Genomic DNA, 13,262 nt, shown 5'->3' with positions numbered 1-13,262 from the left:
AACTTTTCCTATGTAAACATCAGGCAAAAATATATTGAGAAATACATATGTTCAATAAAGTTTGTGTATTAAAAACCCAGAAGGATTCTACCAGGAAAAAAAACCTGGAGAGATATTCTGCAGGGTGTGCCAGTATCATGATACTGCTGAACTCTATTTTTACATCCTGGCTGACAACTTATACCATCACTGTTATACTGATATGTATACAACAAATACTGTGGTATAAAAAAATCCTCTGTATTTTGCATATCTTTTGCAGTCACTGACAGTTAAACCATCAAGAAGTAGATGATTCCAAAGGAGCTGAATAATTTAAAGAATAAATATTATCTAATATTGATTAATATTAATGTTAATATTGATTTCTAGATCCTGTACCTAGAGAATACATAATCTTTTCATGTCCATGGAACATTTACAAAAATTCACATCTCAGTCTATGAAATATTCTAAAATGTACAAATAGAACAAACTGCATTCTCTAATTACAATTCAATGCTACTATAAATAAATAATGGGAGAATAACCAGAAACTTCTACTACTTGGAAAAAAACTTACAATTACAGACTGTTTAGCAAATATTAATATTGCGAATTCTACATGTAAGAACTTATAAGACAGAGCCAAAGTTATATTAGGAAGGAAATATATAGACTTAAACACCTCAGCTACCAAAGAGAAGGATGAAAATGAGCAATGATTTAAATAGTCAATTGAATATGTCTGGCACATATTAAGCAATCAATAAACATTCAGTGAGTAAGGAAATCAGAGGAAAAAACAAACTTAAGGAAAACAAGATAAAGGAAAACATTTTTAAAACTTAAATTACTTAAATTACTTAAATTTAAAAACATAAAAAATAAATCAGATAGCTGGACTTTGGGGTGGGGGTGGGCAATTAAATAGATTGTCCACTGGCTATGCTAATTAAAGAGAAAGAGAGAAAGCGTAACTATACAAAATTCAGAATAAGAAAGGAGATGAAGCCACAAGTACACATGAAATGTAAGGAATTATAAAAGAATACTTTCTATGTTACGCATTTGATAATATAGATGAAATGAGAAATTTTTAAGGAAAACATAAATTTCTGAAAGTGTGTAAGAAGAAGCATAAAACCAGGAGGCATTATTAGAGCAAAGGTAAAAAGTATGGATTTTGGAGTTGGACACTCCTTATTTCAGGTCTGAGCTCTGTCTCTTGATTGCTTGTAACCTTAGCAAATTACTTAATCTCTCCCAGCCTCAGTTTTCTCATCTGTAAGAAGATACAAACATGGAATCTACCCCATGGGAATATTATGGGGATTAAAAGAGATATATGTAAACAGCTTTCCTGATGCACTCTTATGATTATTAAAGTTTAAAGCAACCATGGGATAAATCAAGAATGTAGTCAAAGAGCTATCCCTCTTCCAAATCTTGGAAGCAAATGGTTTCACTGTTTCCACAGTTATTGAAGCTGTTTCAGAACCTTGGAAAAGAAGAGAGGCATCTCGTTTCTTTTTAGGAGGCTAGCACATCCCAGCACATACATTAAAAAAAGGTATAGACCAACCTTCTAAGAAATACAGAGATAAACATTCCAAATAAAATATTAGAACTCAAACTCAGTGGTATTTTATATAACACATATCAAATTATTATTGCTTTATTATGTTTCTGATTATATAGTATATTTGTTTTCTATTGCTGCTATAACAAATTGCCAAAAACTTAGTGGCTTAAAACAACACAAATTTATTCTCTTACAGTTTGGGAGATGGGAAGTCTAAAGTCGGTTTCATTGGGTGAAACCAAGAGACTGTAGGGGAGGATCCATTTACCTGACTTTTTCAGCTGCTAGGTTTTGCTTGGGTCCCTTGCCTCCTGGCCTTTTCCTCCATCTTCAAAGCCTTCAACACAGCATCTTCAAGTCTCTCTTTCTGCCAAGGTCACTATGTTGCCTTTTCTCTTTGTGGATATGTGAAACCTCTCTCTGCCTCCCTCTTATGAAAATACATCTGACTGCATTTAGGGTCCACCCAGATAATCCAGAAGAATCTCCCCATCTCAAGATTCTTAACTTGATCACATTTTTGGCCTCATTCGTAGGTTCCAGGGATTAGGATATTAAGATCTCTAGGGGGAGAATTTTCAGCCTACTACAGGCTGCCCTTTGGCCCCAAAGACTCATGGCTGTTCCACATAAAATGTATTCACCCCTTCCCAGCCTCCAAAAACGTCTCAACCCATTACAGCATCAACTCAAGTTCAAAATTTCATTAGCTCGAAGGTCCAAAAACTCATCATCAAAATCATCTAAATCGGCTGTGGGTGAGACTCTGGGCATGATCCATCCTGGGGCAAGATCCTGCTCTGTCTGTGGACCTATAAACTAGAAATCAGGTTATCTGTTCCCAAAACATAATGGAGGTACAGGCATAGTATAACAGTTACAGAGATTCCCATTCTAAAAGGGCAAACATGGGATCCCAAGCAATTGTGAAACCCAGCAGGGCAAATTCCATTAGGCTTCAGGAGGTTTGGGACTCTATCCTCTGGGCCTCAGGGTTATTCTTCTCTTTTTCTCGGAGGCAGCTAAGTAGTTCTATTAGCCTCTTTCCTGCCTGTAGAGTTTAGGGAGTCCGACAGCCTGCCCTGCCCTTATTTCCTCCTCTTTCTGTCTCTTTCAGTACAAATTGGCAGTGTTTCTGCTGGTTTAATATTCTCAGAAACCTTGTGGGGTCTCTGTCTGGCGTGTGTCATGGGGATTCACTCATTACACAGAGGGTCCTCCATGGTTCTCTCCTGGGTAACTCATCTCTCTTCCTGGCTTCTGACATGGTTGGGTGACCCATAAGTTACACCCCTAATCTCTTCAGCACTAGCAAAAGATTGTGAAGGCAAACTCTTGGCTTTCTCTCCAGAGCACGCTTTCCTAACATTGAATCTTCTAATGTTAAGATCTTTTTCAATCTGGATAGGCTGAGAATTTTCCAAATCATCAAGTGCGGTGCCCATTCGCTTAACAGTTCTCGCTTCAATTTGTGTCTTTCCTCTCACATTTTATATAAACCAAGACATACCTTCAACGCTTTGCTTGGAAATCTCCTCAGTTAAATATCCAAGTGCATCACTTACAAGTTCTGCTTTCCCTGCAACTGTAAGATAGGATTCAGTTAGGCTTTCTGCCACTACCTGACAAGGATCTCCTTCGCCAATGATGAATTTAACACTCATATTCCCACCAACATTCTGTTTACGTCAACATATGTACTCTCTATGATGACACTGGTTTTCTCTGTCAGGCTCCTCACTTCCTCCTGAGCCCTCACTGGCAGAGTCTTTAACATCCATATTCCTACCAGTAGCGATCAAGGCAATGTGGGCAATCAGAATTTTCCTATTGTGCTCCTCAAACTTCTTCAGCCTCTACCTGTTATCCAATTCCAAAGCCACTCTCACATTTTTAGGTATTTGACCCAGCAATGCCCTACATCCAGTTATCAAAATCTGTATCAGTCAGAATTCCACCAGAGAAACAGAACCTGTGTATGTGTGTGTGTGTGTGTGTGTGTGTGTGTGAGAGAGAGAGAGAGAGAGAGAGAGAGAGAGAGAGAGAGAGAGAGAGAGAGTTATTGCAAGGAATTGCCTTATGAAATTGTAGGGTCCAGCTAAAGATATAAGGAAAGGAAGACTAGAACTCTTGGGTCCAAGCTGAACCTGCAGGCCACAGGGAGAATTTCTTTTTCAGAGAACCTAAGTTCTACTCTCAAGGCCTTTTAACTGACTGAATGAGGCCCACCCAGATTATCTATGATAATCTCCTTTATTTAAAGTTAACTGATTATAGACGATAATCACATTTATAAATTCTTTCACAGCAACACCTAGTTCAGTGTTCGACTGAATAATTGGGGACTATAGCCTAGCCAAGCTGACACATAAAATGGAGCATCAATATAGTAAATAGGTGGTTAATGCAAAATATACAGACAACCCAGAAATATAATGTAATGTATTGAAAAATAATAGAGATCTTCCTCTTAGAAATACCATTGCTAACATCTTGGTGAATATCCTTCTAGACTTTATTCTATGCAAATACAAAGACATGCACATACACATTTTAAAATAAGATCAATAATATAAATTCTGTTAAAAATTGTTACAAAACAAGATAGCTAAATATATATATTTATTTTAGAAGTAATACAAGCTCACTATGAAGCACTCAGAAAGATATAAAGGAGAAAGTAAATATTATTGAAAGTCCCATCACTCAGAGATAAATCACCATTAATATTTTAGTGTATTTTAAAAGTTTTTTTCCAGAGATACATAGAGATAAATATAGATATAGATATACACAATTAATTTAATAGCTGTATGAATTTTATAAATTATTGTTTATTTAACCATTTCTTTTCTGGTGATCCTTTTATTAGCCAGCACTCTTTCTATTGCACATGACCAAAATTCAACTCAAACTAGCTTATGAGAAACAAAGGAATATATTGGCTTAAGTAACTGGGAGATTGAGGCACAGCTGGAATTAGGAGTCAAATGATGTCATGCTTCTGCCTTTCCAGCTCTTGGTTGGCTCTGTCCATATGCTGGGCACAATGGCTACCAGCTGCTCTAGACTCATTTTCTGCAGGCTTAACAATCTGTGGCAGGGACTTCTAATAGTCTACCCAATATCCTACCAGAACTCCAGTTTTATTTTGGGAAGCAATGTGCCCAGGTAAAAACTATACTTCTGAGACTCCCTTGCAGGTAGGACTCAATTCTGGCCAATAATGTATGAGTAGAAGTCATATTGTAAGGTTACATGCAAGACTCTTAAAGATTGTTGACTTAGTTGGCATGTACCCTTCTGCCCTTTCCCTTTTCCTCCTTTTTCCTGCCTGGTCCATGGGATATGATGACTGGAGCTACAGCAGCCATCTTGTGGCCAGAGGATACCTTTAAGGAGGGAAGCTACATGTTAAGAATCAGAGCAGAAAAACAGGAGGATCATGGGTCATTGATGTGGAGCTGCTGTATCCATTCTGGACTGCTTATTTAGAACTTCTTTTACATGAAAGAACATGTTTAAGCCACTGTTAATTAAGTTTTCTGTTACATGTAGCTGACCAATACACAACCAGAGTAGAAAAGAGTGGGTCTGTCCAAATTACTCTGGTGAAAAAAAAGCTCCCCAAATGACTGACTGGCTTGACTTAGATCTATGCCTACCTTCCCTGAGGCTGGGGAGATGGTACATGAGTTAGGATGTATGTTGTCCCCCCCAAAACAAAAGTCCAAGTTAAAACACTGGCTTAAACAGAAGCCACCTTTGCCAATTTGCATGTATTGTGTCCCCCAGAAAAAGCCATGTCCTTTGGTGCAGTCTTGTTTGGGCAGATGTATTAGTGTTGATTAGATTGTAATTCTTTGATTGTTTCCATGGAGATGTGACCCACCCAATTGTAGGTGATAACTCTGATTAGATTATTTCCATGGAGGTGTGGCCCCGCCCATTCAGCGTGGGCCTTGATTAGTTCACTGGAGCCCTAGAAAAGCTCAGACAGAAGGAGTGAGCTTGCTACAGCCAAGAGGGACACTTTGAAGAATGCACCGGAGCTGAGAGAGGAACTGCAGATGAGAGACAGTTTGTAGACAGCCATAGAAAGCAGACTTTTGCTCCGGAAAAGCTATGAGAGGACAAACGCCCCAAGAGCAACTGTGAGTGACATTTTGAGGAGAAGCTGTGGCCTAGAGAGGAACGTCCTGGGAGAAAGCCATTTTGAAACCAGAACTTGGAGTGGCCACCAGCCACGTGCTTTCCCAGCTGGCATAGATTTTCCGGACACCATTGTCCATCCTTCAGTGAAGGTACCTGATTGTTGATGCGTTGCCTTGGATGCTTTATGGCTTTAAAACTGTAACTGTGTAACCAGATAAACCCTCTTAATAAAAGCCAGCCCATTTCTGGTGTTTTGCAATCTGGCAGCATTGGCAAACCGGACCACCACCATTTCCACTTATGTCTCATTGGGCAGAGCTGGCCACTTATAGGGTTGCCAAATAATACACAAGATCCTGGTTAAATTGGAATTTCAGATAAACAACAAATACTTTTTAAATTATAAGAATATACCAAATATTGCCTAGGATATACCTACATTTAAAAATTATGTGTTGTTTATTTGAAATACAAATTTAACTGGTGGCCTGTGTTTTTGTTTCCGAAATCTGAGAACCCTGTTCTTGTGGCCATCCAGAGCTATAAGAGGTTAGGGAGGTGAATTGAATATTTAGCTTTTCCAGACTCTGTATTTGAAGAGGGAAAAGGAAAACAGGTATTACATTAGCTAACCAACAGTGTCTGCCCTCGAATTGTCTTATTCTTTTAGCTCCAAATTCTTCTTTTTCTGAAATTAATTTTGGGACGCAATTTTTGTTGCTTGCTTTAACCTGGAATATATCTATCCATTCTTATATTTTCAACCTGATGGTGTCATTTCCTTTTAGATAGAGCTCTAGAATGTAGTTTATAGCTCATTTTGCCTTAAAAAATAATCCTATTCTGAATCCTTATATTTTAACAAAGGGATTTCACCCTCTTGTGCCTTTTAGGGGAGGTATTTTCTTACTTAATGTATCTTTTCTTGTTTTGTTTTCTTTCCTACTTTTCTGTTGCCTCTGACCCCATATTGGCTTTGTTTCCTTCTCTTTTCCTTTCTTCTTTTAGGATTTGAAAACTACATATCCTACTTCTGATCTATTTATGGTTACCTTTATCTTCTAATTTGTAATAAAATATTTGAGCACGTTTCTCTAGGAACTCACTGATGAACAAGAAAAGACTGTTGGCGGTTACTACTTCTTACCTGTCCTATTACCTCCCTATCTTGTTTAGGAATTCTAGAATACAACAGATTATGTTTTATATCATATATCTGTCTCTTTAAAGAAACTTCTAGAAACAGTTGCATAATAATTTATAACCACTGTATTAGCATTTAGATTTAACTGTTTTTCAGTTTTTTCTACTCCTTTCCCTTTCTTGATTCCTGTATTTTCATTCATTTTAAAAAATGTTATTGGAATTCTTTTTGAGGAATTTTTCTGAAAGGTTATGTGTGTGGCACCCTTCCAAGCCCTCTCATGTCTGAGTATGCTTTTCTCTTGTCCTCGTACATGAACAATCCTTGGCTCGGCCTAGAATCTGCAGGCACAATCCTCACCCTTTGTGCTGGTTTGAAGCTGTTATGGACCCCAGAAGAGCCATGATCTTTTAATACAATCTTGTGGGGAGGGGATTTTTTGATTGAATATTTCCGTGGAGATGTGACCTTGCCCAGTCAGGGTGGGTCTTAGTTAGATCACTGGAGTCCTTAAGAGAGCTCCGAGCCCACACAGGCCCAAATGCTTGATTATTTCATCTGCACCTCCTCATTTATCTACTTCTGAAACTTCTGCTACGTAGAATGTAATCCCTGGATTTGTCCTCTACATGAGGCCATAGCATTGTACAATCTGGAAGCCACAATTCACATAGAACACATATGAAATGTGCACCAGCAACCCACCTCCATCCCCAACCCCAGACCAACAGAGTTTTGCAACCTCATGGCCCTTTCCAGCCTCCTTATTTTTTGCTGTCATTGTTTCTCAAAATTTCCCTCTGTTTTGGGAGAATCCCTTAGTCTGTCTTCTAACTGAGTGGTTTCAAAGTTTGATAACCCATCAAAATCACCTCCAGGAAAAAGATTTGGATTCCTTGCCTGCACCCTGATCATTCTGATTCTGTAAGACTAGGGTAGAGTCCAGAAACTATTTTTAATAAGTCCTCCAGGTGACAGGAGACTTTCATTCATCTATTGGGCAATTAGAAAGCAGTTTCATAATTCACGACTTCTGTGTTCTATAATATCCATTCTGCTATTTATTGCTCTATTGAGCCTTTTAGTTTAACATTATTTTTCATCTCTAAGAACTCGTTTTTCTCAGATTGCTCCTTTTTCATGACAGTTTTCTTTTTCTGTTTTATCACTGCAGTGCCCTTTCAGTTCTCTCTGAGAATACTAATTAGAAGGGTTTTTTTTTTTTTCTTATAATGATCTTTTTTCTGTTTTGTTGTCTGTGTGTGCTAGAGTGCTGGCATTTTGAGTGACTTTTCTTCTCCCTTAGCTTGTGGTGTCAGGGGTTTGAATGCTTGGTGTGGCAGGGGCATCCTTTCCATAAGTGCAACTCAACAGGAAGAAGACTCCCGCTTAAGTGAAGACAATGCCCCATCATTGCTGGAAATTTCCATCAACCCAACAAGTACTTATCCAGCATCATCTAAAGCAGTAATTCACCTGACTGCACCCAGAGCCATGAAATCGGAATCTCTGGAGCTGGGTCCTAGGTATCAGTACTTTCTAAAGCTCCCCAGGTGATCCCAAAGTGTACTTAAGGTTGCAAACTCCTGTTATAATCTAAATCAGCACTTCAGTTTTCCTGTGCATGAGAATCACCTGGAGATCTTAGTTAAATGCAGATTCTGATTCATGAAGTGTGGAATGGAGCGTAAGCCTCTGCGTCTCTGACAAGCGTCCATGTGATGCTAATGCCACTGGTTTACAGGCCACGCTTTGAAAATTGAAGTCTAAAGCAATGGGTCTCAAAGTGCAATGCCCAGGGAACTTGTTAGCAATGCAGGTTCTCCTGACTGACCCCAGACCTCATGAATCAGAAACCCTGGGGGTGGGGCCCAGCACTTGTGTTTTAACAATCCCTCTGGTGATTCTGATGCTCGTTCATGTTTGGAAATCCAAAGTATGCTTCTCTAAACGTGAACCTTTGACCATCTTCAGAATCACCTGGCTGTGCTTTATTACTTGCAGATTTGTAGACCCTACCCTAGCTAACCAGTTCAGACCCTCAGAGGGCGTACCCCGAAGTCTACATTTTTAACAAGCTTGCCAGATGATGCTTGTATACACTGGAGTTTAAGAACTACTGTCTCTGGTGCCTCACCCTCACTTGGCTTCTGAGAATGTTCAATGTTCCAACACTGAAGCCGTTCTGGTTATTTTGATGCCCCCAGCTATTTCTACCTGGTTAATTACCTGCGTAGAAGCTTAACATGATTAATTCAGGTGGATACCATCTTGGAAGTTTCACAGAACCCTATAATTATGTGTGAAATACACTTAATTTAAGCATGGGGGCAAAGATTACCCTGATGATGCTCAGGGGTATGCAGGGCAGATTTTGAGTAGGGCATGGACGCTGTTCCTTCCCAGACCTGTACTATAGCCACCCGATGGCACAGAGTGCTCAAGTTTTTGCTTTCTGGATTCCCAAGTTGGTCTGTATAGCAAACAATTAAGTCATAATACCACTGGTTTGCCTAAACTCTTAAAAAACACAGTCAAGCCTCTGTAGATAAAGCCCAGCAGAGATCTGGGTGTAGTTATTTGGATAATGTGATCACAAAATGTGTCCAAAGAAAGGTCATTTTTTTCCCAAAAAAATATGTTTTTCAGGCCTCGGTTTTTAAAATCCCCTCAGACTCTCATTTTGGCTCTTAGGAAATCAAAGTGTGTGTTTGTTTTGGCAAATGGTACATTTCAATGGGCAATGCCATGATGTATTAAAGGAATGGAGAGACTTTGGTTCAGAAATTCCACTTTCTCTTTGTACTGGATGAGCAATTCAAATAATTTGGCTTTGGCGCCAGTATTCCTTTGGAGAGTTGAGTTATTTTTTATTTTTATTGTGTGGTAATGCCTTATGCAAAAAAAAAAAAAATCAATTTGAGGCCAAATCACCTCCATAATTGCCCATCCCACCCCTGGGCAGAAAAATAAAATAAAATCAAACAACAGAAAACAGCTCAACAGGCTGTCCCCTAACTAACTAGAAACAGTTCTCAAAGAGAGTGTTCCCTCTCCAGTGCTTTCCTCCTACTGCTCATTCCTGGGCTGAAACTAGAAACGGGCCAAGCTTCAGCACCTCCTTGCTTTTGATTGCTGTTTATCCCCTGAAACATGATTGTCTATAATTATGGATAATCTCTCCCTTGTTTACTCTTCTCCACTGAAGCTTGAACGTGGTTCAATTGTGTCTCTCTCTTTCCTCTGCTTGGGCAGAAGGAAAAAACATTTTCTGCATTTTAACATCTTTTTGTTTTGCTTTGTAAAGGAAGGAAGGAAAGAAAGAGAGGAGGAAAGAAAGAAAGGAAAGTGTTAGCTCTTCATTCATGCCTTCTTTCTCCCAAACCTGACATTCTGGCATTTCCTGAATTTGTTCATTCAATAGTGTCAGTTGAGTGCCAAGCACTGCGCTAAGTAGCTTGGAGGATCAGAAGTGAAACCAAAATGGACCCTACCCCCAAGGAGCTCAAGGAATAAAGGTCTCTTGATATAAAATGTGTAAGTTACAGGAAAAGTGTAATTGAGAAAATAATAAGAAGAAATAAAGCTATTCATCTTTTCTTTACCTAACAACATACCATTCATCAATATTTTCCCTATCCTGGTCACTTGCTAGTTTGGTTCCAGACCCTGACTTAATCTTTAATAACTGAGTTTGTTAGAGGCAGGGTTCTATGAGTTGCTCTTTGGCCTTTTCCACTACAAGCCATCTCTACTCCCCTGATTTAAAGAAAGTGAAGCAGAGCTGTCTACATGCAATGCAGATCCCTAAAACCTGAAAAGGTACATGGACATGTTTATGAGGGTATGACCCATACATGCACGGTCAGCTTCGTGGGCAACCTGGGCGGGGGCCCACACTCCCAAGGGTCCTGTGCTTGGTTTAATGCTCTGCTGTCACCACCTTGAAGTTCTTAATAATTTTCGAACAAGGGTCCTACGTTTTCATTTTATACTGGGCCATACAGATTATGAAGCTGATCCAGCACACATGCCCAGAACCCATATTCCTATGGCAACCCCATCCAACTTGGGGCAAAAATGAGTGGAAGTTCTCCCAGAGTCCGATGTCACAGAGGGACAGGGGGAAAGGAGAAAAGTTTGTGTGTGTGTGTGTGTTCATGCACTCGTGACTCTTGTGGCACTCCTCCAGCCTGTGTTTAGATTTCTTTAAAACACCTATTAATCTTGTCAAGTTTCAGTCTAGCACCTTGTGAAATAGAACTGACCCCAGAAGAATATCCTAGCAGTGGGCTATATGGCCGATCCCCTTTCTCTGGGCATCCTGCTCACTGAAGGGTGCTGCAAAGGGGACATCTGTCTCCCTGGGAAGGAAGCTGCTAACCCCCAGGAACTGAGTTTGGAGGACAGACTAAGAGTGTTTGATAAGGCACGTTCTAAGGAGGGGAGGGTGGAGCCTGTGTGCCAATCACCAGAGAATTACATTAGGAGCAACTGGGATCCACTCCCCTAACCCCTAATTCACAGATCTCCACAGAAGAGGAGAAAGGTTTCTTCCTGAACTGTGGGAAGAATTATCCCCATCTCTGGAAAGGGCTGAGGAGAGAAAGAGGGCCCCAGGCCTGACCACATGATCCAGTGGTGAATGAAGAAAGTGCCATTTTCCTTTGACACACCCCTTTGGGTTGTCTTGTAAGGTTTGCTTTGTATTTGTTGAGGCAATATGGCAAAGGAATCAGTTTAAAAAAAAAAAAAGAGAGAGAGAGAGAGAGGGCACAATCTTAAAACCCAAAGCTTTAAAAGCCTGGAAAAAATAGACCAAAATGTTACAGCTCTTGATTTGGATGGTGAATGATGATTGGGACCTTTTCCCCTTCTTTTTATACTTCTGGTTTTTCAAAAATTGTACAGAGATACCTTCTAAAATTCTATAATGTAAAAAATGTTTCTTTAACAAACTATTTAAAAATGGAAGGCTTAGAATTTTAAAATATAGTGATGGACATACATGTGAGCATTTTTTTTTTCTGAAGCATACATTTGCTTTACTGAAAGATTTTTAATGAGGAATATAGAAATCTCTTGACTTACATTTCTTACTTCAACATTTTTAAATCTTAGGAGATGTTTGTATGCAAAAAGGAATGTGAGCTCATGGCCGGCAGAATTAATTTGTACCTGCTGAACCGTCCCACCTGAATCTCCAGGCATTGCTCGGCAGTTTCCAGAGCAAAAGGAATCAAAGCCATAAAAAGCTGCTGTGATATCAGGCTGCCAAGAGGCACCAATGTCCTCCAGAGAAACTGAGTACTCGTACACAGAACCATCCAGCAACCATCCAGGCACGAGGACTAAGTAATAAATTACCTGGCATGTGTAAGTAACAACGTTTGCAAGAAAGTCTTTCAACCTTTTTTTGTTTTTTTCCACGAAGCGCTTGTGGCTCTTTCAAGTACCAATTATAAATTGTTCAACACCCCAGACATCTGGTGCCAGTCTGAAACAGGACTGTTCCTGCTAAGACTTGTAGTAAATTGCAACAGTGGGAAAAGTGGGCGGTTTGTTTCCCAGAGTTCAAGCAGGGACTGCAACTGCCAGTGGCATCTCTTTGAGATGCTTCTACACGGGCCTCTTAGCTATTCCAAGACGGGAAATAGCTTTCATGGCTCCCGAAAGGGGCTGGCCGAAGGGGTGACCAGCAGGAGACAGAATTCATAGGCCTGCGGGTTCTCTCGGCTCATCAATAAAAAAAGGAACTGTTTATGCGGCTTCCAGCCATGGTGAGAATATAAATGAACCCTGAGCTCTTCCAAAAGCCTCTAATCTGAGGCACCCGAGAATGATACATATGTATGTGTTAAATTTATCTATGAAGAGTCAGGACTTGTAGGTGTCTCTTTATGGCTTACAAATCAAAATGTTCACAGTGTTGGAAGTTAACTTCACAGAGATGGCCCTGTTTGAGACAAATGGTCACTGGGCTGTCACTGAGAGAGGCAGTGGGGAAACGCCTCAGGATGGTAACATATTAATTCAGGGGTAAACACCAGCATGGGGTGTGCTTTGCACATGTATACGCATGTATGTTTATACCTCAGTCGGATGGGTGGCACCACAAAACTGGTATTTAAGTGATTAAGTGCATTAGAGATTTCATTAATTCTAGAAGAGGTGGCATATGAAAGGAGAGCTGGGCGGGCAAGGAGGAGGGTGTAGGCTGAAAATAAGAGAAGGATGTGCTGTTTCAGTGGGTAGCTGGGAAGTGCTGGGCCTGGAGGGAATGCTTAAATTAGCCACCACTGTAAAGGGCCAGATTAATATGGCTGCTGGCTTATCTGAATACACAAATTCCAGAGGTCTAGAGGCAAATCTGGTCAGACAACCCGTGCCTCAAGGGTT

At 40.0% G+C, this 13,262-nt stretch overlaps 1 long non-coding RNA gene across 1 annotated transcript in view; it reads right to left on the bottom strand.

Annotated features, from left to right (window-relative positions):
• Positions 1–13,262, bottom strand: part of LOC119533512 — a 38,806-nt gene that overhangs the window by 13,253 nt on the left and 12,291 nt on the right. Inside the window, exon 2 of the long non-coding RNA XR_005216643.1 lies at positions 3,075–3,149. This is a non-coding gene — a long non-coding RNA (uncharacterized LOC119533512). The remainder of the gene's footprint in view (positions 1–3,074; positions 3,150–13,262) is intronic.

Source organism: Choloepus didactylus, chromosome 4 (assembly GCF_015220235.1).
Source record: "Choloepus didactylus isolate mChoDid1 chromosome 4, mChoDid1.pri, whole genome shotgun sequence".
NCBI classification, from domain to species: Eukaryota; Metazoa; Chordata; class Mammalia; order Pilosa; family Megalonychidae; genus Choloepus; species Choloepus didactylus.
Note: the sequence above shows the minus strand (reverse complement) of the source record. Positions and strands in the feature narration are given on the sequence as shown.